Below are 19,253 nucleotides of genomic sequence, written 5' to 3'. Positions count from 1 at the left end.
TAACCTCATGGTAGTCTTCTCTACTCCCTGTCCTAACTGTTCTATACTAATATACTGCTAAACTTAAGCCAAGTTTCCTCCCAGAGCTGGCTAATATTCTATGGGACGTGTGAGACGAGATTTCTGTTCACATCAGTTGATATTTAAAAAAAAAAAAAACTTTGAAATTCTTTGGGCTGAAAGGCCTGATCTCACTGAAAGATCCCATTATTGGTGTCAGTAGTGGTAAAAGAATGGGGAAGTTTTGAATCAAGAGATGCTGAATTCATGAAGTTAGAAGTTTTGAAGGACAATGATTTTTAATCACCTATAATAAATGCATTTATTATTATTATTATTGATTTATTTTATTTTTATTTATTATTGGGGTAGCACCTAGGAGCCCCAGTTATGGAGCGGGACCCCATTGTGTTAGGTGTTGTACAAACAGAACAAAAAGAAAGCCCTTCATATCTCAGGATAGTGGTTTAACAATGAAAACCAAAACAGGTCTTCCTCATTCACATCAGTCTTTTAAGTGGTCTAGTAGTTAGGATAACTTCTAGGTAGGTAGATATAATCAGAGCGCGACAGATGCATATTAGTTACCTGATAGACCAGTGTGGCCCCCCCAAACAATTCCAATCTATCTACTTTTAGCCAGTTCATTTTAAAAGTTCATACATTATGGAAGTACCCAATAGACTGGAATGACTTATAAAGAGCCAATCTGGTCTACCAAAATCAATATCCAATATATTTGTGTAAATGGCATGTTATTCATTCCATTATTATACCTTTGCAGTCTACTCTGCAGCATATTTAGGGCAAGTGGTATCTAGTGATCATTTGTTTTATTAACGAACTTCAGCAGTGCTCCACTGGTGGCCTTAGAATTAAAATTTTAGAAATACTTACCCAGCCAGTCCATTTCACATCGCACTGCATTTCACATTGCAACAAGTTAAAAGTTAAATCAGTGGGTTTTTTCTTCTTATGGGTATGCACAGAACTGTTCAACCTGGTGTGGTAAATACATGCCCCAGTGCTGTCAGTGACATACGGGAGTTGTTGCATAACATTCCAGAGCATAATTCTGAGCTAATTGCAAAAACATAGGTGTTCAAAGAGTGACTGCCAAAAAGAGTGAGAAATGCGCAGTCATGAGCTTTCCTCAGTACAGGGAATTTGCCCAAACATCATATGATACATCCAGAATGGAGAAGAGTTTGGCACCTGCCCTCTCTGGCAGGACAGCAAGTCTGGTTGGTGCAGCATGTGATGATGACACTGGAGTTTGCATCTTTGGGATTGGAGCATGAGTGGAGAGATCCAATTTTTTAATACGGTCTTCAGCAGATATACTCATTTGATAGGTTATTCCCAGCTTTCAAGTACATCCATGCATTTGAGGCTTTGCATTTCCTAGATCCCTCAGGGCCTCAGGTACAGTTGCACAGGATAGGTTGGGAATCTCTCTTTTAATGGCCCAGATTCTTTGCTGTGGGCTTTAAAGTGCCTATATCCCTGTACCTGTGGTATAGTGGCACATAAGACAGCTTGTGCAGCTTTCTCTTGTAGCCCCAGTTTTCTGCTGTGAGGTGTTTCTGCTTGGTGTGGCAGAAGAAAGGGGGTCTGTCCAGGGGTGGCTCCAGGCACCAGCGCATGCCTGTGGCGGCAAGCCGTGGGAGGCGGCCTGCCGGTCGCCGTGAGGGCGGCAGTCAGGCTGCCTTCGGCAGCATGCCTGCGGGAGGTCTGCCGGTCCCGTGGTTTCGGCGGCAATTCGGCGGCGGGTACGCCGAAGGCACAGGACTGGCAGACCTCCCGCAGGCACGCCTCTGAAAGTCGCCTGACTGCCGTGCTTGGGGCGGCAAAATACATAGAGTCGCCCCTGGGTCTGTCAGGGATCTGGTTATGGTTCCCTGATTGTCAAGGCAGTTCTGTGCCACTATAGGCCCCAGTGTAGGTTATAGGAGCCTTGAGGTGGCTCTAACTTATGTCAGCTGGCAATGGTCCTTAAGGAACCATACGCCAGCTGAGCACTGCCAGAATGCAGCATGCTCCAGCCATGGCCCCTCCTCAACCCCTAGACTGGAGATCAGTGGTAGTGAGAGATGGTTGGTGCAAGGACTGGCTATTTAGGCTCTGTGCCAGCTGAGAGCTTCCCCATGCCAGGGGAATAATGTGCCATCCAGCGCCAACTGCTTTCCAGCCCCATTGTGCTGCCCGATTAGTGCAAAAGGGCTGGAGCAAAACAGGGAATCTGGCCCAAGGGTTATTTTATGGTATTTTTGGTAACTTCCCTGACCGGCTAAACAAATTAATATATTCCTTGAATATGTGCTTTGTCAAATCCTGTTGTGTAATACACCGGTTAAGTATCAGTCCCAATTGCTGGCTGGACATCATGCCTGAGAGAGATGTTATATCACTTGTAACAATAAAAGAAAACAAAACTGTACCTTTTGTTTGTTCTGTGGGAGGACTGCCTCTTCCCCCTATGGGAAGAGAGTCCATTTTACACTTCCAGACTATCCATCTCCTTCATCAAGGGAGGCACGCTCACAAAATAAATCTTTTGTTGTCATTGTTCCTGGGAACACTCTCAGTTTGAAACTGCACCATGACTAAGTGGAAATCTCCCCTATCTCTTGGACAGAGCGAAAAACTATTGAAGATACCTAGTATAAGCATACAAGTGAGAGTTCCCAATGAGTTCACTTTCCCTGCACTGTTCATTAACTCCACATCTGTCACGGTCATAAATTGTGAAAACCGCTGGTTCAATTACTTCCAAGATTCTTCCACATAGCCCACAAGCTCCCTCACATACATAATAATCGGTGCTGCTCAACACAGTAAGTAATTCAGGCTGTGGTTATAAGTTGTCCATCCTTTCTGGCTGTGTTACGTGTGGCCCAGGCAGCCGAAGTTGTGCTCATCTTAGGTGTTCTCTGGACAACTGGCTGTTTGAAGCATTCGCCCCCCTTTCTTTTAAACTGACCATTTCTAATTGCATCCCTCGGTGCTCCATCCACTCTTGGTACCAGGTATCTTTGCGTCAGGCGCCAGGAATCTTTTACGCTTAGTGCATTGTTTTATTTTTAAACTGCATGTGTAAATCATAGGGTTACCGAGATAGTCTTAAATTGCAAACTATTCAAGACAGGGCCTGTGTTTTGCAAGGAATGTGTCTTATGTGTCCGTACAGCTCCTAGCACGATAGAGCTCTTATTCTGATTGAGGCCTCTGTGTGTCAATATGAATATTTAATACTAGTGAGCCAGTAGTTGATATCCTTCTTGCATGGAATTGTATCTTACTCCGTAAGTAGTAATAATCCCCTTCAAATCAGTGAGACTAGTTCTGGAGTAAGACACTACTCAATATGAGTAAAGTCATCATCATCTGGTCCAGGAGTGGTAGTACAATCATCCAGAACTGTTAAACTGTGCGTGCCACCACTCTGAGAGCAGAGAGAGAAAGTGAGTGACACTCCACTCCAGGAATGGCTAATCTTTGGTGATTGCCCCGACTGTGTATTAGCTCATTTGTATATATATATTAATGTGATTGGGACTGGTAAGTGACCTGGAAACAGTTAGATTTTGCAGTTCAGTAAGATTTTAGGTATTATGGGCTGGTGCATGGGAAGTGTTAGAAGGAATAAAGAGCCCACATTCTGCCATCCATGTTGAGTAGAACCATATTTCATAAGCCATCTTATTGGTTCCAGTGGGACTACTCATGGAGTAAGGGCTTGATCCTACCCCACTGAAGTCCGTAGGACAACTTCCATTGATTTTAATGGAGCGGGATCAGATTCTAAGATACTATAGTATAAAAAGTAGGGAGGGATAGCTCAGTGGTTTGAGCATTGGCCTCCTAAACCCAGGGTTATGAGTTCAATCCTTGAGGAGGCCACTTAGGGATCTGAGGCAAAATCAGTACTTGCTCCTGCTAGTGAAGGCAGGGGGCTGGACTTGATGATCTTTCAAGGTCCCTTCCAGTTCTAGAAGATAGGATATCTCCAATTATTATTATGACCCTATGTTCTTTGTGGTTTTGGCTTTTTCTTGGGGGTCGGGGGGCTCTTTACCCACATATTCAAATAATTTAAACAAAGTGGCTATATAGTCTGCACCTGTTTTTAAATCCCAACCTGGTGGTCTATTTTAACTTTTTATTAGATCACATCCTGCTTATTAACTTGTACCCATGAAAAAATCATGCTTGGGGATAGCTCCTTTTTCCCCCTCCTCCAATCTTTCTCTCATCCCTCCTCCCCTTCATCCCTTTCTCATCCTCCCTGTCCCTTTCTCTCTTCTCACTCCCCCTTATTTTTCTCACCCCCTCTTTTCAAATTATTTGTGTTAGAGTTTCTCTCTCTCTCTCTCTCTCTCTCTCTCTCTCTCTCTCTCTCTCTCTCACACACACACACACACACACACACACACACACACACACACACACACACCCCTGTACGGTGCAGCAAAACACACATTCCATTCAGGGGAGGAAGTTTTTGTAAAGAAACGGATCAATGCAATAAAAATAGCACGCTTCTCACAGGACTGCATGCTGGGAACTTGCTCCTTTATTGAACTGCATCACAAATGAGTGTGGCAGGGGAAAAACTCACTGACAAAACAGGACGTAGTGATGGGGTGGAGTTTGGCTTTAGCCTCATATACTCTGGGTAAGTCAGTTAAACCCTCAATGACCCCTTTACTTCAGAAGTGCTGTAGGAAGCAGGGGAGAGTAGGACAAAACTATCCAGATACAAAATGAAGATGTATAGTACAGGGAGCAGTGATGAGGGGGAAATCTATGTCCGCTTGCAAAGATGGCAGCAACTGTAGTTCAGTGGGACGTTAGGTATTCTGGATGGGATCATGGGACATGTCAGAAGGAACATCGAGAACCCTCCATCTCCTTCACCAAAGGCCAGGAGGAGTGTAAAAGCTAGGGAGACAGTAGAGTGCACTTATAGGTTGATATATGAGGGGATGCTTCGCTTCTCTGTCTGAAGACAATGGGACAGCTTGAGGGAGCCATTGGCCAGCTCCCAGTCTGCCCGTGTGAGACTGCAATAGCCATTTTGGAGACAGTGAACCCCCTCTCACCAGGCTGGACCCATAGCCTTCTGAAGTCAATGACTTGACTGATTTCTAAGGGGCTTTGGATCAGGCCCATAATGAAACTGTTCTAGGAAAGAATGACTTCAGTGTAAACATGTGCGCATGTGCACGTACGCCCGTGCGCCCGTGGTAACTAGGCACGCAGACTGTATTCATACAGAACCTTGGCAGCACCTTCCTTTTCTGATGGGTTTGTTACTACAGGGGGTTGGAGATTCTAATGTTTATAAATGCAGTTTGCGTTACTGAAAAGTGTCCGTATGCTGCGCTGATAAGCAGTTAGACACCTAGCTAGCCATGTAGGCAGGCAATTACCATGACTTCCAATTAAATACAAATGCAATCTTAAAAATCAGAATCGTAAATGGTGAAGACTAATTTATTTATTTTCAAAATTGGATTAATAAAGAAGCAGCTTCTATGTTGAAACATCATGTTCCACATTTCAGTCCAGACTGAATTATTGCAAGCGATTTTATCGATTTCCCACTCCCTCCCACGCTACCAAAAAAGGATAGATGAAGAAAAAATGCTGACACATCCTAACCAAAGGCGTGTGCATAGCTGGCATCACTATAATTTTGTTGTTCTGTTGCCAGGATACTTTTAAACTAATAACAATATAAAATCTTATTAAGACATTGGAGGATAAATTTTTATGATTTTTTTTGTTAATTAAGGAAGCACACTGACGCTTCAAAAACAGACAGTGTGCATATTTGCTCTGAATGGGCAGGGACATTCATAAAGAAATGTATTCCCGTGGTTGGTACAGTAAACACCTTGTGGTTCAAAAAGGGATCCAAGTGCTATTAGCACCTTGGAAAACATCAAGCAGAGACTAGAAGGAAGGGAGTGTGCTATGTGAACCCAGCTGACTTCTAGGTTTATGGTGACAGATTGAAGTCTAGCTTGCCCTTTGGAGCTGGGTTTGGAAAGGTTCTTTCACATGCTGTTCTCTGGCAGGGCTGGAATTTGGCAATTATTTGTTTAAACAAACAAATGTAGAAAAATGCCAGCATGCTGCAATGGGATATTGTCTCCAATACAAAATCCAAAGGCAGTTTTGTAGCACCAGCTGAATCCTAAATCCTCTGCCCCCATCCCGTTTTGGTAATACAGCAGAACTCTTGGGCTGGGCCCATTTGGGATTACATTGTTTAAATTAAATTCTTAAAGTTAATCTGCTTGCTTGCTTAAACTGCCTTCTGTTTGCATATGGGAAACTTGCTTGAGATGCATTTTTTCTCTCTTCAGCTATGAATCTGGCAGCCCCGTCCCATCACAGCTAAACTTCTCAGGCTGGTGTTCTGACCTTATCACTACCCTGGTGGGCTGTTTTCAGGTAGTTTGTAAGGCCCATGTATGATAATCACCCTCTGGCATTACAGATGCTAACCACTGTTCCCTTCAGGCTATGTCTACACTACAAGCTAGGGGTGTGAATCCCCTGCTCATGTACATCTACTTACGGAAGCTTGATGAGAGCTAGTGCAAGTATCAATAGTAAAGTAGTCGCAGTATCACAGGCAGTGGCAGTGGAGGAACGGTTGAGATGTGCCAAGTACTAGGCAGGCCATTCATCCATTTTTAAACTGGACAGTGCCCATTTTCGATGGCTTTGATCCCTGTCCGGTACTGTGAGATAACTGGTCGTGGTTTCGTCTGGTATCACAGATGGGAGAGATCATTCTGAAGAGTGTGCTGCTCTGCCCCCTGCAGGGTGACTAGGAGCGGGGAAGTGCTCTCTTCTAAATGGCATCCTCAGTGCAGTGTGATTTCACACACACGGTGCATGTGAGGTCATGCTGGTGGGGGCAGGCCCACGCCATTCCCAGAAGTACCTGAATGTCCAGTATTCTGGGGATGTGGCAGTGGCCACCCTACTGAGTACGTGCCCGCCATTTTCAGGCCGGTTTATACTTGGTATGTCTCAGCCGTGCCTCTGCTGCCTGGCTACCATGGCCACACTACTATCTATACTCGTGCCTAGCTCCATGACAGCTAGCATGAGTATGCATACACAAGCAAGGGAGCCACACCCCTCGCTTGTAGTGTAGTCGCAGCCTCAGATTCCCATTCAACATGTATTGGTGTGAACCTAATGAGTGGTTGAAAGGATGGCTGTTCAGGGACAGGCATCTGAGTGCAATCCTAGAGCCTGGAGGTCGGATTAGATGATCACAGTGTTCCCTTCTGGACTTAACATTTATGACTCTATGAACCTGAAGCGGTAAGAAGTTTGTCTTGGTTGGTCTAGAAACTATGAACATTAGGAAAAAACTTCCTAATAATCAGGGTGGTTAAGCACTGGAACAAATTGCCTAGGGAGGTTGTGGAATTTCAGTCACTGGAGATTTTTAAGAGCCGGTTAGATAAACACCTGCGAGGGATGGTCTAGATACTACTTAGTCCTGCCTCAGCGCAGGGTCCCTTCCAGTCCTACATTTCAATGATTCTGTGAAGAAAAGATGTCAGCCAGGGGAGAGGACTAGGGGTGGATTCTTCTGACTGATTGAGTTATTTTAATCTCTCTTTAATGTAATCCGTTCTCTCCTCTTTAATTATTTCTATCGAACCCACCGCTGACCTGTAACAGCTAGCATCCCTCTTTGATAAATGTGCATGATGGGGAGAATCCATTGTGGCTGATGAATAGAACTGCAACCTTACAAATGTACATTGCTCTGAGGCCTCTTGGCACTGCAGGCATGCTCCTCTGAAAGACCTTGGCCAAATATCCACCACTTACACAAACTGTTCTCTCAGTTTATATAGATTGGGAAAAAAACTCAAGACTCTCCCACAAACACCTTCAGGAGGAGCTTGTCAAAGACATGAACAGGAGCTAGACACCTGTGACCCATGGGCCTCTTGATGCCAACTGGCAGAAGCCACAGGGGATGCATAGGGTTTTACATGGATCCCCTGGGTCAGGTGTATACATATTAGGGCTGCATGTGAGATCTCTACTGAGAGCCAGTAGCCCACTGTTTTTCATAATTGTTGCAAAATGTACATACAGATACTACTTAAGAAGTTATGTATCTATAGAAAATTATATTCTTGAGGTAAGATGGGTCACCAGGAGGTGACATGCCTCAGACAGGTTCCTTTCAGGCAGAAGGTAACTGACACCTATCTTCCTGTGTGGTTATAGGTGGATTGTGTGTTGTCTGCGTCCCAGTGGAGGCCTATGTGGACACTGAGTCAGATACTGATTAAAAGATGGCAAAAGCTACAAAAAAGAGTATGCAGGAAAAAACAACCAGCAGGGGGGCATGCTGCTTATGAATAAGGACAATGGATTTTTCTGAAATATCTGGGGATGCAAACGGTCACCTTGGGTCTTTTGCAAGAGGAGGCACGCTGACAGTGTGATTGTCTCGTGAATGGAAGATCATAGCCTGGCTGGAAAGTGCAGGTGTGTAATACTTCAGACATAAGAGTGTCTTATTAATTAGACTAGGATCTAGAATGTGTGCTATAATTTTATTTTACATGCAGCAATTTGTTTCCAATACTTCTACTTGCTATCATAAAATTTCTTCTCTCTGTTAAATAACCTATGCTTGTTTTCACTATAAACATATCTAAGCACGTTGTGTTAGGCAGAACAGTGATCTGAGGTGAAATTTGTAGGCTGGGGGAACTGTCTTTTTGGAAGCAGTGAATCTGTGACTACTACGAGTGTCCAATGGAACGGCGGCTGGAGTGTGCCTATTGCTAACCTGCAGAGGGACAGTGGGGCTTGCGTGGGCCTAGTGGGGAGTGCTTGTGTTCCTCTGGGCTGGTGGAGCTGGGGGGCTGACCCATGGTAGTTACAGACCAGTCTTCCTCATTCTAAAAGCAGGTGGTAGCGAGATGCCTTACAACCTTGGGTACCCCAAGAAGTGTCACAACACTCAACTTCCATTGACATTTAATGGGGGGGCTGTCTGCCTGTCTGCCCTTTGTGCCTTTAAGGATCTCTCCCTAAGCGATCATGGCAGAATAGTGTCTTGGGCCAACTTTCCCTGCGGCTGTATTATTTAGCTTCTCATCGAGGGATGCAGCAAGGTTTTTTCCTGATGTACAAGGCACTTGAAGCCCTTCCGGCTTGCAAATGAACTCTATCCCTCCATTCAAGCTGTCCCCCATTCCCTTTAGTCTTCATTGTCTCCTGGGTTGCCCTCCTCAGAATCTTACCTATCATCATCCCCAAAATTCCATGATATGGAAGGAAGAGATTCATTAATGTCCCTGAGTGTCTCTTACCATTAGACACATTTCAGACTTAACCAAGATCGTTCTCATCCCTCAGCAAAGTTTTTATATCTCTTAATACATTTGTCAGCATTTGTTTGGTTGCGTCAAGTTTACATTTCTGACACTGCTGGATGTCAGTGCCCTAGCTCTCCCTGGTACTTTATTTAAGTGTTTCGTACACCCCTTATTATATACAATTAGACCTTATTAATGACCAATCTGGTAGATGCTAGCATTTAATATTACAGGAGCTGTGTGCTCTTAAAAATATCCACCTTTCATCTAGCTCAAATTAACCTGACACATACATAACACCTCAGAAAAAGCTGACTCCATAGAAGTTATCTTATGCAACCCCATTACACAATCTGCATTAAACCTGATGACTTTACAACATCACCTGGAGCTGACAATACTGTAGAGAGGTTTTGTTCTAGAAGAAATCTGGATTAAATTGGGGTTGGCTAAGGATATATTCGATCAGTTGCAAATTACCATAGGATCCTAACTTTCTGCATGCCTCTCCCCTCATTTAGCTGCCAGCCCTATGGGCTCATTGCTGTTTGTCATTTGTTTCTTATTTTTCCCTGCTCAGTTCTTCATTGCTTAACAGGTAGCACCTCTCATTAGAAACTAAGAGTCTGACCTAAATCCCATTAAGTCATTGGAAAGACTCCCAGAATTCAAGATCCAAAGGGTGGGACAGTCCATTCCCAAGACAGAGGGGAGGGGTGTCCCGGAGAAGACAGGGACATGCCAGCCCCCTGCCGTGACCCAGAAAGAGGGTTAGGAGCACTATAAGGAGAAGGCTCCATAGATTCCCTGTATTCCAGGGCACTCCTGGAGGATTGTGTATGATCCATCCCTAATCTCCCCCCTCTCCTGCCTCTCCCGCCCAACTCCCTCCCGGGGCTGGTACAGCCTACAATGCAGGGCTTTGCCAAAATGGGTACAATTTAACCCTAAGTGGGAGCACCATCTGCCTCTTTGTTTCTTCATCCAATCTTGACACTGTTGGTGTAGGAGCCTTGTCCCCTGCTGCTCCTTGCATGGCCTCCCTGAATTTCTCACTGCTGCCTTGATCTGCCATCAGAACTTGGACCATCTGGATCTCATCTGCTTGTATGTCATTTTCCCATTTGTTTATTATATGCCTCTGAATTTCTCTCTGCTCCTGTTATTGGCCTCTGAACTGAGTGCTTAGGCAGCACTTAAAGATTTCTTTATTTCTTAGTAAAAATACCTGCTTCTTCATCATTTGGGTTTCCTAGGGGATGTTGAAGAGTTCGCCACCATTATGAATACATTATGAAGGCATCACCTCTGGCTTGTGAGAGTTTTGTGGGATTGGAAGGAAGTTAGTTATTTGTTGTTAATTTGTTCATAAAATGGGAAAGAATATTGGTTAGGGAGTAATGAAAGGTTTCACCAAAGTTACTTTCTGAATACACCTAAAGCCAAGGAGGAGAGTAGGAAAAATAAATACAGTGGATATCCATCACAGATGAACAAACATTGACTGCACTTTGTCTTTTTCTGTAGTTAAATGAAATATTTTCCAGGCTGTAAATCCATAGGAACCCAATAACATGTTAGCAGGAAATCAGCAAAGCAATAATGGCCCCAAACCTGTTCCCTATTATGTCAATGGGAGTTTCATCTGACTCCGGGGGAAGCAGGATCAAATCCCATTATTGCATGAACACCTACGAATATATATTAGATTGATTCATGCAACCCCTGTGATTTTAATGGGGTCACACTTTAGATCACACTTTAAAACCCCAGCATGTAACACTGGACTCTCAACTAGAGCCAGTGAAATAGGGGATTCCTTTCTGCAAAACCTTTTTGCATTTAAAAAAAGTGTCACAAATTGGGGTGAAGCATCAAAAATGGTTGTGGATAAGTTTTGCAAAAAGGTCATTTTTCATCAGAAAATCATTTAGACAAAGTATTTTCCAGCCAGAAAGATTCTCGACATGTTTAATAAAGATCTTTTTCCTAGAACTGCCTGCGGCATCACCTTGAAGTATTATTATTTAAATTTATTATTTGTATTCCCATAGTGCCTAGGAGCCCTCGTCATGGAGCAGGACCCCATTGTGCTAGGGGCTGTACAAACACAGAATACAAAGATGATCCCTACCCCAAAGAACTTGCCTCTTGTCTTAAGTGTAAGACAAGAGACAACAGCTGGAAACAGAGAGATGGAGATGTACAAGGAAACCATGAGACAATACTGGTCTACACAAAAGGCAGAAGTCTCTGCATACCAGCAGGGTGAGTTTTTGTCACTTTCTATTTCCATTTACCAGTTCCCATTTTTTTTAAACAGTGGCCAGTGGGTTAACCCCCCGAATCACTTTGGTCCAGAATATTCAGCAAATGCCAGTGCTGGTGAGCTCCCCAACCTGAAGTTGAGGAGGAGACTAAGGGGGGATATGATAGAGGTATATAAAATCATGAATGATGTGGAGAAAGTGGATAAGGAAAAGTTATTTACTTATTCCCATAATACAAGAACTAGGGGTCATCAAATGAAATTAATAGGCAGCAGGTTTAAAACAAATACAAGGAAGTTCTTCTTCACGCAGCGCACAGTCAACTTGTGGAACTCCTTACCTGAGAAGGTTGTGAAGGCTAGGACTATAACAGAGTTTAAAAGAGAACTGGATAAATTCATGGTGGTTAAGTTCATTAATGGCTATTAGCCAGGACGGATAAGGAATGGTGTCCCTAGCCTCTGTCTGTCAGAGGGTGGAGATGGACAGCAGGAGAGAGATCACTTGATCATTGCCTGTTAGGTTCACTCCCTCTGGGGCACCTGGCATTGGCCACTGTCGGTAGACAGGATACTGGGCTAGATGGACCTTTGGTCTGACCTGGTACGGCCTCTCTTATGTTCTTATGTTATGTTCTTAAGTGATGACGGGAAGCTACTGACCCCTTTCTCCTTATTATCGGGGCTTGGCTTCCTGTAACTCCGAGCTCTTTTAAACCAGCTGCTTCCTCATTCTGCCAAGCCTGTTCCTGCCAGCTGTGCTTTGAGGGCGGGTGGCTAGGAGCACAAATATCTCTCGGGAAGTGTCATGGATGCCACAATGCAATGGGATGACATCACATCCTAAACAGCATCATGCTATAATGCAGCACGGGAACTTTCAAGCCAAGGAGTTTAGGAATTAGTCTGGTGAATTTGTACAGGGAAGGTTTGTATTTCTCCCTGAACTGTCCACCGAGCCCTTCCCAGATGGCCTCACCTTGCCCACAGCCATCAGTAAAAAAGTAAATCTAGGACATCACAATGCTTTTGGAGGTGCTGCAGAATTTCCTAAGCCTCCAGGCAACTCTCAGCCTAAGAGCACCACTTTACGGTATATTTATTCCTCCCTCAGCATGGGGGGATTGACTAGATGACCTCTTAAGGTCCCTTCCAGCCCTATGATTTCTATGGTCTGAGATTTGGAGTACATTAACAAATGTGCAGAAACCACGCTTGCCCTTTCTCTCACACTTTGTCTCTCTGATCTATTTGGATGCTAAGCTCTTCGAAGCAAGAATGGCCTCTTTCTCTGCATTTGCACAGCACCTCCCTATGATGGATTTTGAGGGCCTTTGTAGTCATTTATGAATACTGTATGTTGACCTGGTTATGGGGATGTTTGCTGTATGATTATATTGGTGCATATTAAATAAGTGTATGTGTGTGTGATGGGAGAAACAACCAAGAAAGGAAAGAATGTCTCAAGATAAACCACTTCTTTGCAAACACTTTAGGATTGTTAAGAGACAATGCCAAAATGAGAAAAGGCCTGAGAACCACAGAGCAAAAGAACTCTGACAGGTTTGAAAAGGAACACGCTCTTAAGAGAGGGAGGGAGTTGTTCGGGGGGGACGAGACTGAGATGCAGACACCCACTGCGGTGTCTGGAGAAGTTAGGGCTGCCTAGGTTAACACCAGGGGATGGGAAGTGTTTATATAAAATAGACGTGTGTAGACTGTTGTTTTAAAATCCTCTTTTTCTCAAAATGCTTTTTCTTATGTTTCATAAACACTGCTGTGACTTAAGAAGGCTGTCATAGAATCATAGAAGATTAGGGTTGGAAGAGACCTCAGGAGGTCATCTAGTCCAATCCCCTGCTCAAAGAAGGGCCAATCCCAACTAAATCATCCTTTTGTCAAGTTGGGCCTTATAAACCTCTAAGAATGGAGATTCCACCACCTCCCTAGGTAATCCATTCCAGTGCAGTCTGGTCACTGTATTCATCATTGGCCATAGACTCCCAAAGGGAGAACTGCAGGTGCCAGAACTCAGTTGGACCTGCTGGGTAAGCACGATTAATACACAGGGTGCTGTAACTCAGGGCCCGTTCTGCCCTGGGATAAGCAAAGTCACAAGGTCTGACACAGGAGGGGAGGCACTCAGAGAGACCAGGGAGGGGACAGAGGTACCGTGAGCCCTGTAACCATGACATATAGCACAATGGGGCCTCATTTGGGATCTATAGGCATTACTGGCTGTCATAGAAATACATACTAATGTGCGTTGCTGTGATAAGGCCCTATTAATGGGACTCCTCATGTAAGTGTTTGCAGTGTCGGATCCACATGTTGTAACAATTACTAATATGTATTTGTCTAGCCCCATAAATGTTCATGGCACTTCGCAGACACTACTCCTAGTGAAGAATTTATAGTCTACGAGAATATAAGCAGATAGCTCTGTCTGTTCTTTCTGGCATTTGCCTAATCCCTTTTCAATCACCCTTTCAGACGAAAACCACTAAGCACAATGTTTTCATTATGAATATAGGAAGAATACTTAAATTATGAAGAACTTGGGACCTGAATTTCAGACCAAAGTAAATTTATACGAAATTTCTCAGAAATGTTGTTATTAATGAGCACATTGCTGGTTCTGTGCAGCTGTGATGCTGAGCATTGCTCTAGCCACATTTGGGCTCATTATAGTAAATAATTATCACATAGGGACTGCTGCTCTCCAAGGGCTGTTGTTAAATGGTAAGGAGTGAAAGGAAAAAGTCTCATGGAAGCAGCCCATTCATGTCTTGCGCTGCTCTGAGCAAATAAATTGATCTGTGGAGCCAGAGGAGTGTGCGCAGGAATTTAATTTTGACCATTTTTGGAGGGGCACGTTAGAGCAGTGGCCAGGGGCTGGGGCAGCGACCGAGGCTGGAGCAGAAATACATCTTTATTTAGATGAATATGGGGGTGGGTGGGAGACCCTGCTTGTGCATGACCCTGTGTGGAGAAGATCCATCCTGGGGAAGGAAACAACAAACTTTAAGAGAGGAATTCTAGCTAACTAAACACCACTGAAGAACAATGGTTGGTGTTGCAGGCTTAGCAGGCAGAGATGTTGTAGCCTTCTGCCACCTGCTGTGGGCCCTGGAGTGGAGGAATCTGAAAAGAGGGTGGGAAGAAGAAGGTATAGCCTTTTGGGAGGTGTTAGGTTTCATGACCCTAGACAACTTATGGCAAAATAGTGGAGCAGTTGAACTAGGTGGCTTGAGCAACATGGAAGACACTGCCTGGAGATACTGCTGTTTGGCGTTTTCTAGGATGCATTGTGTGGCAAATACACATCCCCTGCCAAACCCAAGGGGGAAATCCTTCCCTTCAGCTGGCAGAGGATTAGCAGAACCACTCTGTTGCTGTAACCTCCATAGCAGCCATGCCTTTCCTTTGACTCCTCCACTCCCACTCTCCTTACCTCCTCACACAGTGAGGAGGGAGGTGAGCTAGCTTTAGAATCACCTCTCAGACACTGCTTTGCTTGCTAGTGGCTAGAGGCCCTGGAGAACACAGCACACAGGACTGTTGAGCTGTTCCCTCCCTCACCAGTCCCCTTTCCTCTCGCACCACCGCCCCAGAGTAGAACCCCACTCATAGATTCCTAGATTCCAAGGCCAGAAGGGACTCTTGTGATCATCCAGTCTGACCTCCATGCCATAGAATTTCCCCAAAGCAATCCCTAGAACAGATCTTTTTAGAGAAACCTCTAATCTTGATTTAAAAATGGTCAGTGATGGAGAATCCACCACGACCCTTGGTAAATTGTTCCAATGGTTAATTGTTCTCACTGTCAAAAATGTATGCTTTATTTCCTGTCTGAATTTGTCTAGTTTCAACTTCCAGCCACTGGATTGTGTCATAGGCTCAGATATGGGGATGCATCTTCGCTTGTAGATGCATCTTCTCTGGTAGATTGAGAGCCCATTATTAAATATTTGTGCCCTATGTAGGTACTCATAGACTAATTAAGGCCCCCTTAACCTTCTCTTTTTTAAGCTACATAGACTGAGCTCCTAAATCACTACAGGGCATGGTTTCTAATCCTTTAATCATTCTCGTGGCTCTTCTCTGAACCCTCTCCATTTACCAACATCCTTCTTGAATTGTGGAGACCAGAACTGGACACTAGTTTTGCTGCCTTTGCAATCTCTTGGAGAAAGTTTTGATGATGAGCAGGATTTGCCCCTACAGCAAGGGGGAACAGTTCCCCCATTTTGCAAAAAGCCAATTAGGCTCTCCTGCTCCCTGGCTTGGGGAAGCAGCACTCCCCCACAGCTGCCCCTCCTCCCGGGCTGGTGTGATAAGGACTTCCCCGCCTGCTACTAGCCATTAATAGCCTGCTACTAGCCACTAACCATTGTGTTAAAGTGACCAGCTGTCCTGTTTTCTCTGGGACAGTCCCATTTCCTGGCTGTCCTTCCTGGGAGAGTTATTTTAGAGCATGGGAGTGATTTTTAGAAAACAGAATCAATGTTAAGCATGCTGTGCCCTAAATATATGTTTTTCAAGGTTACAGTAGGTTTCCTGTATCCCTGTAAAAGAACCCAGCAAATTTAACTAATATTTAAGGTGACAAATTAGAGCTGGTTGAACATTTTTTAAGGGACAGTTTTCAGTTGAAAGATGTAGTCTTGTCAAAATTGAAAAGTAGCAGGGAAATGTGTCAATTTTTGATTCAAATTTTCAATGGGAAAAGTCAAGATGTTTTGTTTGAAATGTAATTTTCTGCAGAACAGAAATTGTGGTTCCTGACTGACTCAGGACAAAATGAGGAAGCTCAGATGATTAGGGAGAAGGTAAATTGATTTGAAGAGGAAAGTAATCTACCTGGAGAGGCAGTATAGCTAGTAGATAAGGCCTTAGGCTGGAAGCCAGAATCCTAGGTTGTTTTCCCATCTCTGCCAATGAACAACTCTGTGACCTTGGTCAAGGCACTCACTATTTCCCTTCCCACCCATTGTCTGCCTAGATGGTATGTTCTTTGGGGCAGGGACTGACTCTCACTACATGTGTGTATGATGCTGAGCACATTGGGTCCCTTACCTTGGTTGAAGTTGCTTTGTGCTACTATACATAGAACACTCTGAATTATCGCCTATTTTTAGACTGAAACTCAACTTTTTATTGCTCTAAAGTGTTTGGATATGTTTGCTCGCTTCTCATTTCTGGGTGGAGTGGGACTTGTCAGAAGTCTCACAAGAATGCTTGCTCTTGTGAGATTTCCAGCTGAAGATTTGCAACTTCTGTTCCAGAGGTTTGAATACATAACCAGACTTTTGAACTCATCTCTGATGTGAAGCTGAACTCCAAATCTTTGGAGTTTCTGCTATCACTAGGCAGCTTGTACAGGTTAGAAAATGCCCTTTTAAACTCCATCTCCAGACCTAGCTCAGGGAACCTGCAGGCATGGTACTCCTTTTAAAGCTTAGTTAAGCTCCAGGAGAAGGGCATTTCTTCTCTGAAAAGTGACTACACAAAAATGTTGCCATCTTACTCGACAGGCCTTCCCCTGTGCATATTCAGAGTGACATCTGCTTACTTCCTTGGTGAAATTTTTTCCCCCTACTTCCTGTTATCCCAGGTACACAACTCTAGGGAACCAGATGGATTCTGCTCTGGCCCTTGCATCACGAACAGAATAATTAATTCTTCCCAGTCATCTTTTAGAATAGTACCTCAGTCGGAGAAGCCTTGTTGTGGGGAGCATGCATGCGATGAATTCCTGGCTTTTCCCAAGGCACAAAGCTCTTATGGAGTATGCATCACAAAAAAGTTACCAACCCTGCTGATGGATGGCTAACCTGGGGGGCTAATAGCATTGTTTGGTGTAACTCTCTCCATGGTTCTCCCATTCATGCTGTATTAAGGGCTTAATACAAATTGAAATTGCTCCTATGTATCTTTAAAAGGCAAAGGGAACTGTGTGTCTCTTGAAAACCTAATATGCCTGGGAAAATAAATGGCATAAACTATAAACAAAACACAGCACAACGACACATGGCTAACTAGAAACTGGTCTTGCAGCTCACTGGGAAATAGGTATAATTCCCAGTAGTGACATTTTGCATATTTTAGTGAGGACTGGGAATCGTAGGAGATATAAAGCTTTCTTGTTTGGACTTGACTGTAGAATCTGTACATGGTGAAGGCATGCCAAGCCCTTCCCTTATTAACTCTTTGACTATTCCTACAGGCCCATACATATAATCTGTGCTTGCAAAACAGGAACAGTTGCAGGACAAAGAACATATTGTTAAATTAAAGAGTTTCACAGTTCTTTCCTGCAGTATGCGGGGAAAAGAAATGTAGCAAGGGATTGAGAAGTCATGTACCTAAAGGCGAAAGAGAGAACATTGAATCTAAAGAACTTGCTGAATTCCTGCTTCTGATTCAGAGGAAGCTAATGAACAGTTGGTTTAACTTCTTTTTCCTTGATGGATGCAATATCTGAATACTGCAAAATATTTTTTAAATTTGAAGGGGTTAAATTATATTGTGTTTAGCATATTAGTTTTGATTTATAACAAAATATCCACTGAGAGAGTTTCCAATATAATTCAAATTTTAGTTGCATATGCTTCCCCCCAAATATTTTCAACTAATAATACTTCTGATGCACCCCTTTGATATGCAGAATAAATGCTGGTTTTGGCCTGATAGTGCATTTGTATCCGTAGCTACATACATGCTGTCCCTATATAATAGTACGGTAAGTATATTTTCAATGTGCTTTCTATTTAAATACATATGTTTGGCTAACTGTACAGTACACTGCTTCTAATTCTGTAATGCTGTAACATTTGCATTCGTTTCCCTATTTTTAAGTGCTATTTTTTTAGGTTTTTTGAGACTGAGGTATAAAATTTGGATTCAAGTCAAGACCTGGATCCAAATTTCCTAATAATTTGGTGCAGTCAGTTGTGGGGTTTTGGTTTGTTTTGATCTCCATTATTATTGCTGGTGTTATCAGAGACAACTATGAATATCCTGAAGTTTTTATCCTGGCATTGCTGTTTATTGAGCATTCTGCCTGAGTAAGGGTAAAGGACACGAGACTGAGAGGCCTGGGTTCTATTTCTTGCCTTGCCAATAACTTGCTCTGTGACCTTGGGTAAATTACTTACCCATTCAGAACTAGATTAACACTACATTATTTCATACACTCCTCTGAGGTGACTTTTGATCATTACTGACCTTTACTGCACTTAACTGAATTGGTGCCCTGTAGCTGTAAGGAGCCTGCTCCCTTTGCCAAGCTCTTGAGCCATCTAATCTTTCTGTTTTTGTACATTGGCACCAGGGCCGCCCAGGGGTGGAGGAGCAAAAGGGACAGTTTGCCCTGGCCCTCCCCATTTAGGAACGCCCCCAAACTGAGCGTTGTTGTGAGGCGGCATGTGGGGTCATAGCACTACCCTGAAATTTGGCTCAGCTGCCTCTCCGTCATGCCGGAGGGATATCTGGGCGAAACCTGAGTGTTGCTACAATCCTGTTTGCCAGGTCACAATGCCTGGAGCAGGGAGCCAGGCTTGCGGGACAGGAGCCAAGCCACCACTGCGGGATGAATG

This window comes from Chrysemys picta, chromosome 2 (genome assembly GCF_011386835.1).
Source record: "Chrysemys picta bellii isolate R12L10 chromosome 2, ASM1138683v2, whole genome shotgun sequence".
NCBI lineage: Eukaryota > Metazoa > Chordata > Testudines > Emydidae > Chrysemys > Chrysemys picta.
The sequence above is the reverse complement of the archived record's forward strand: the minus strand, read 5'-3'. Positions refer to the sequence as shown.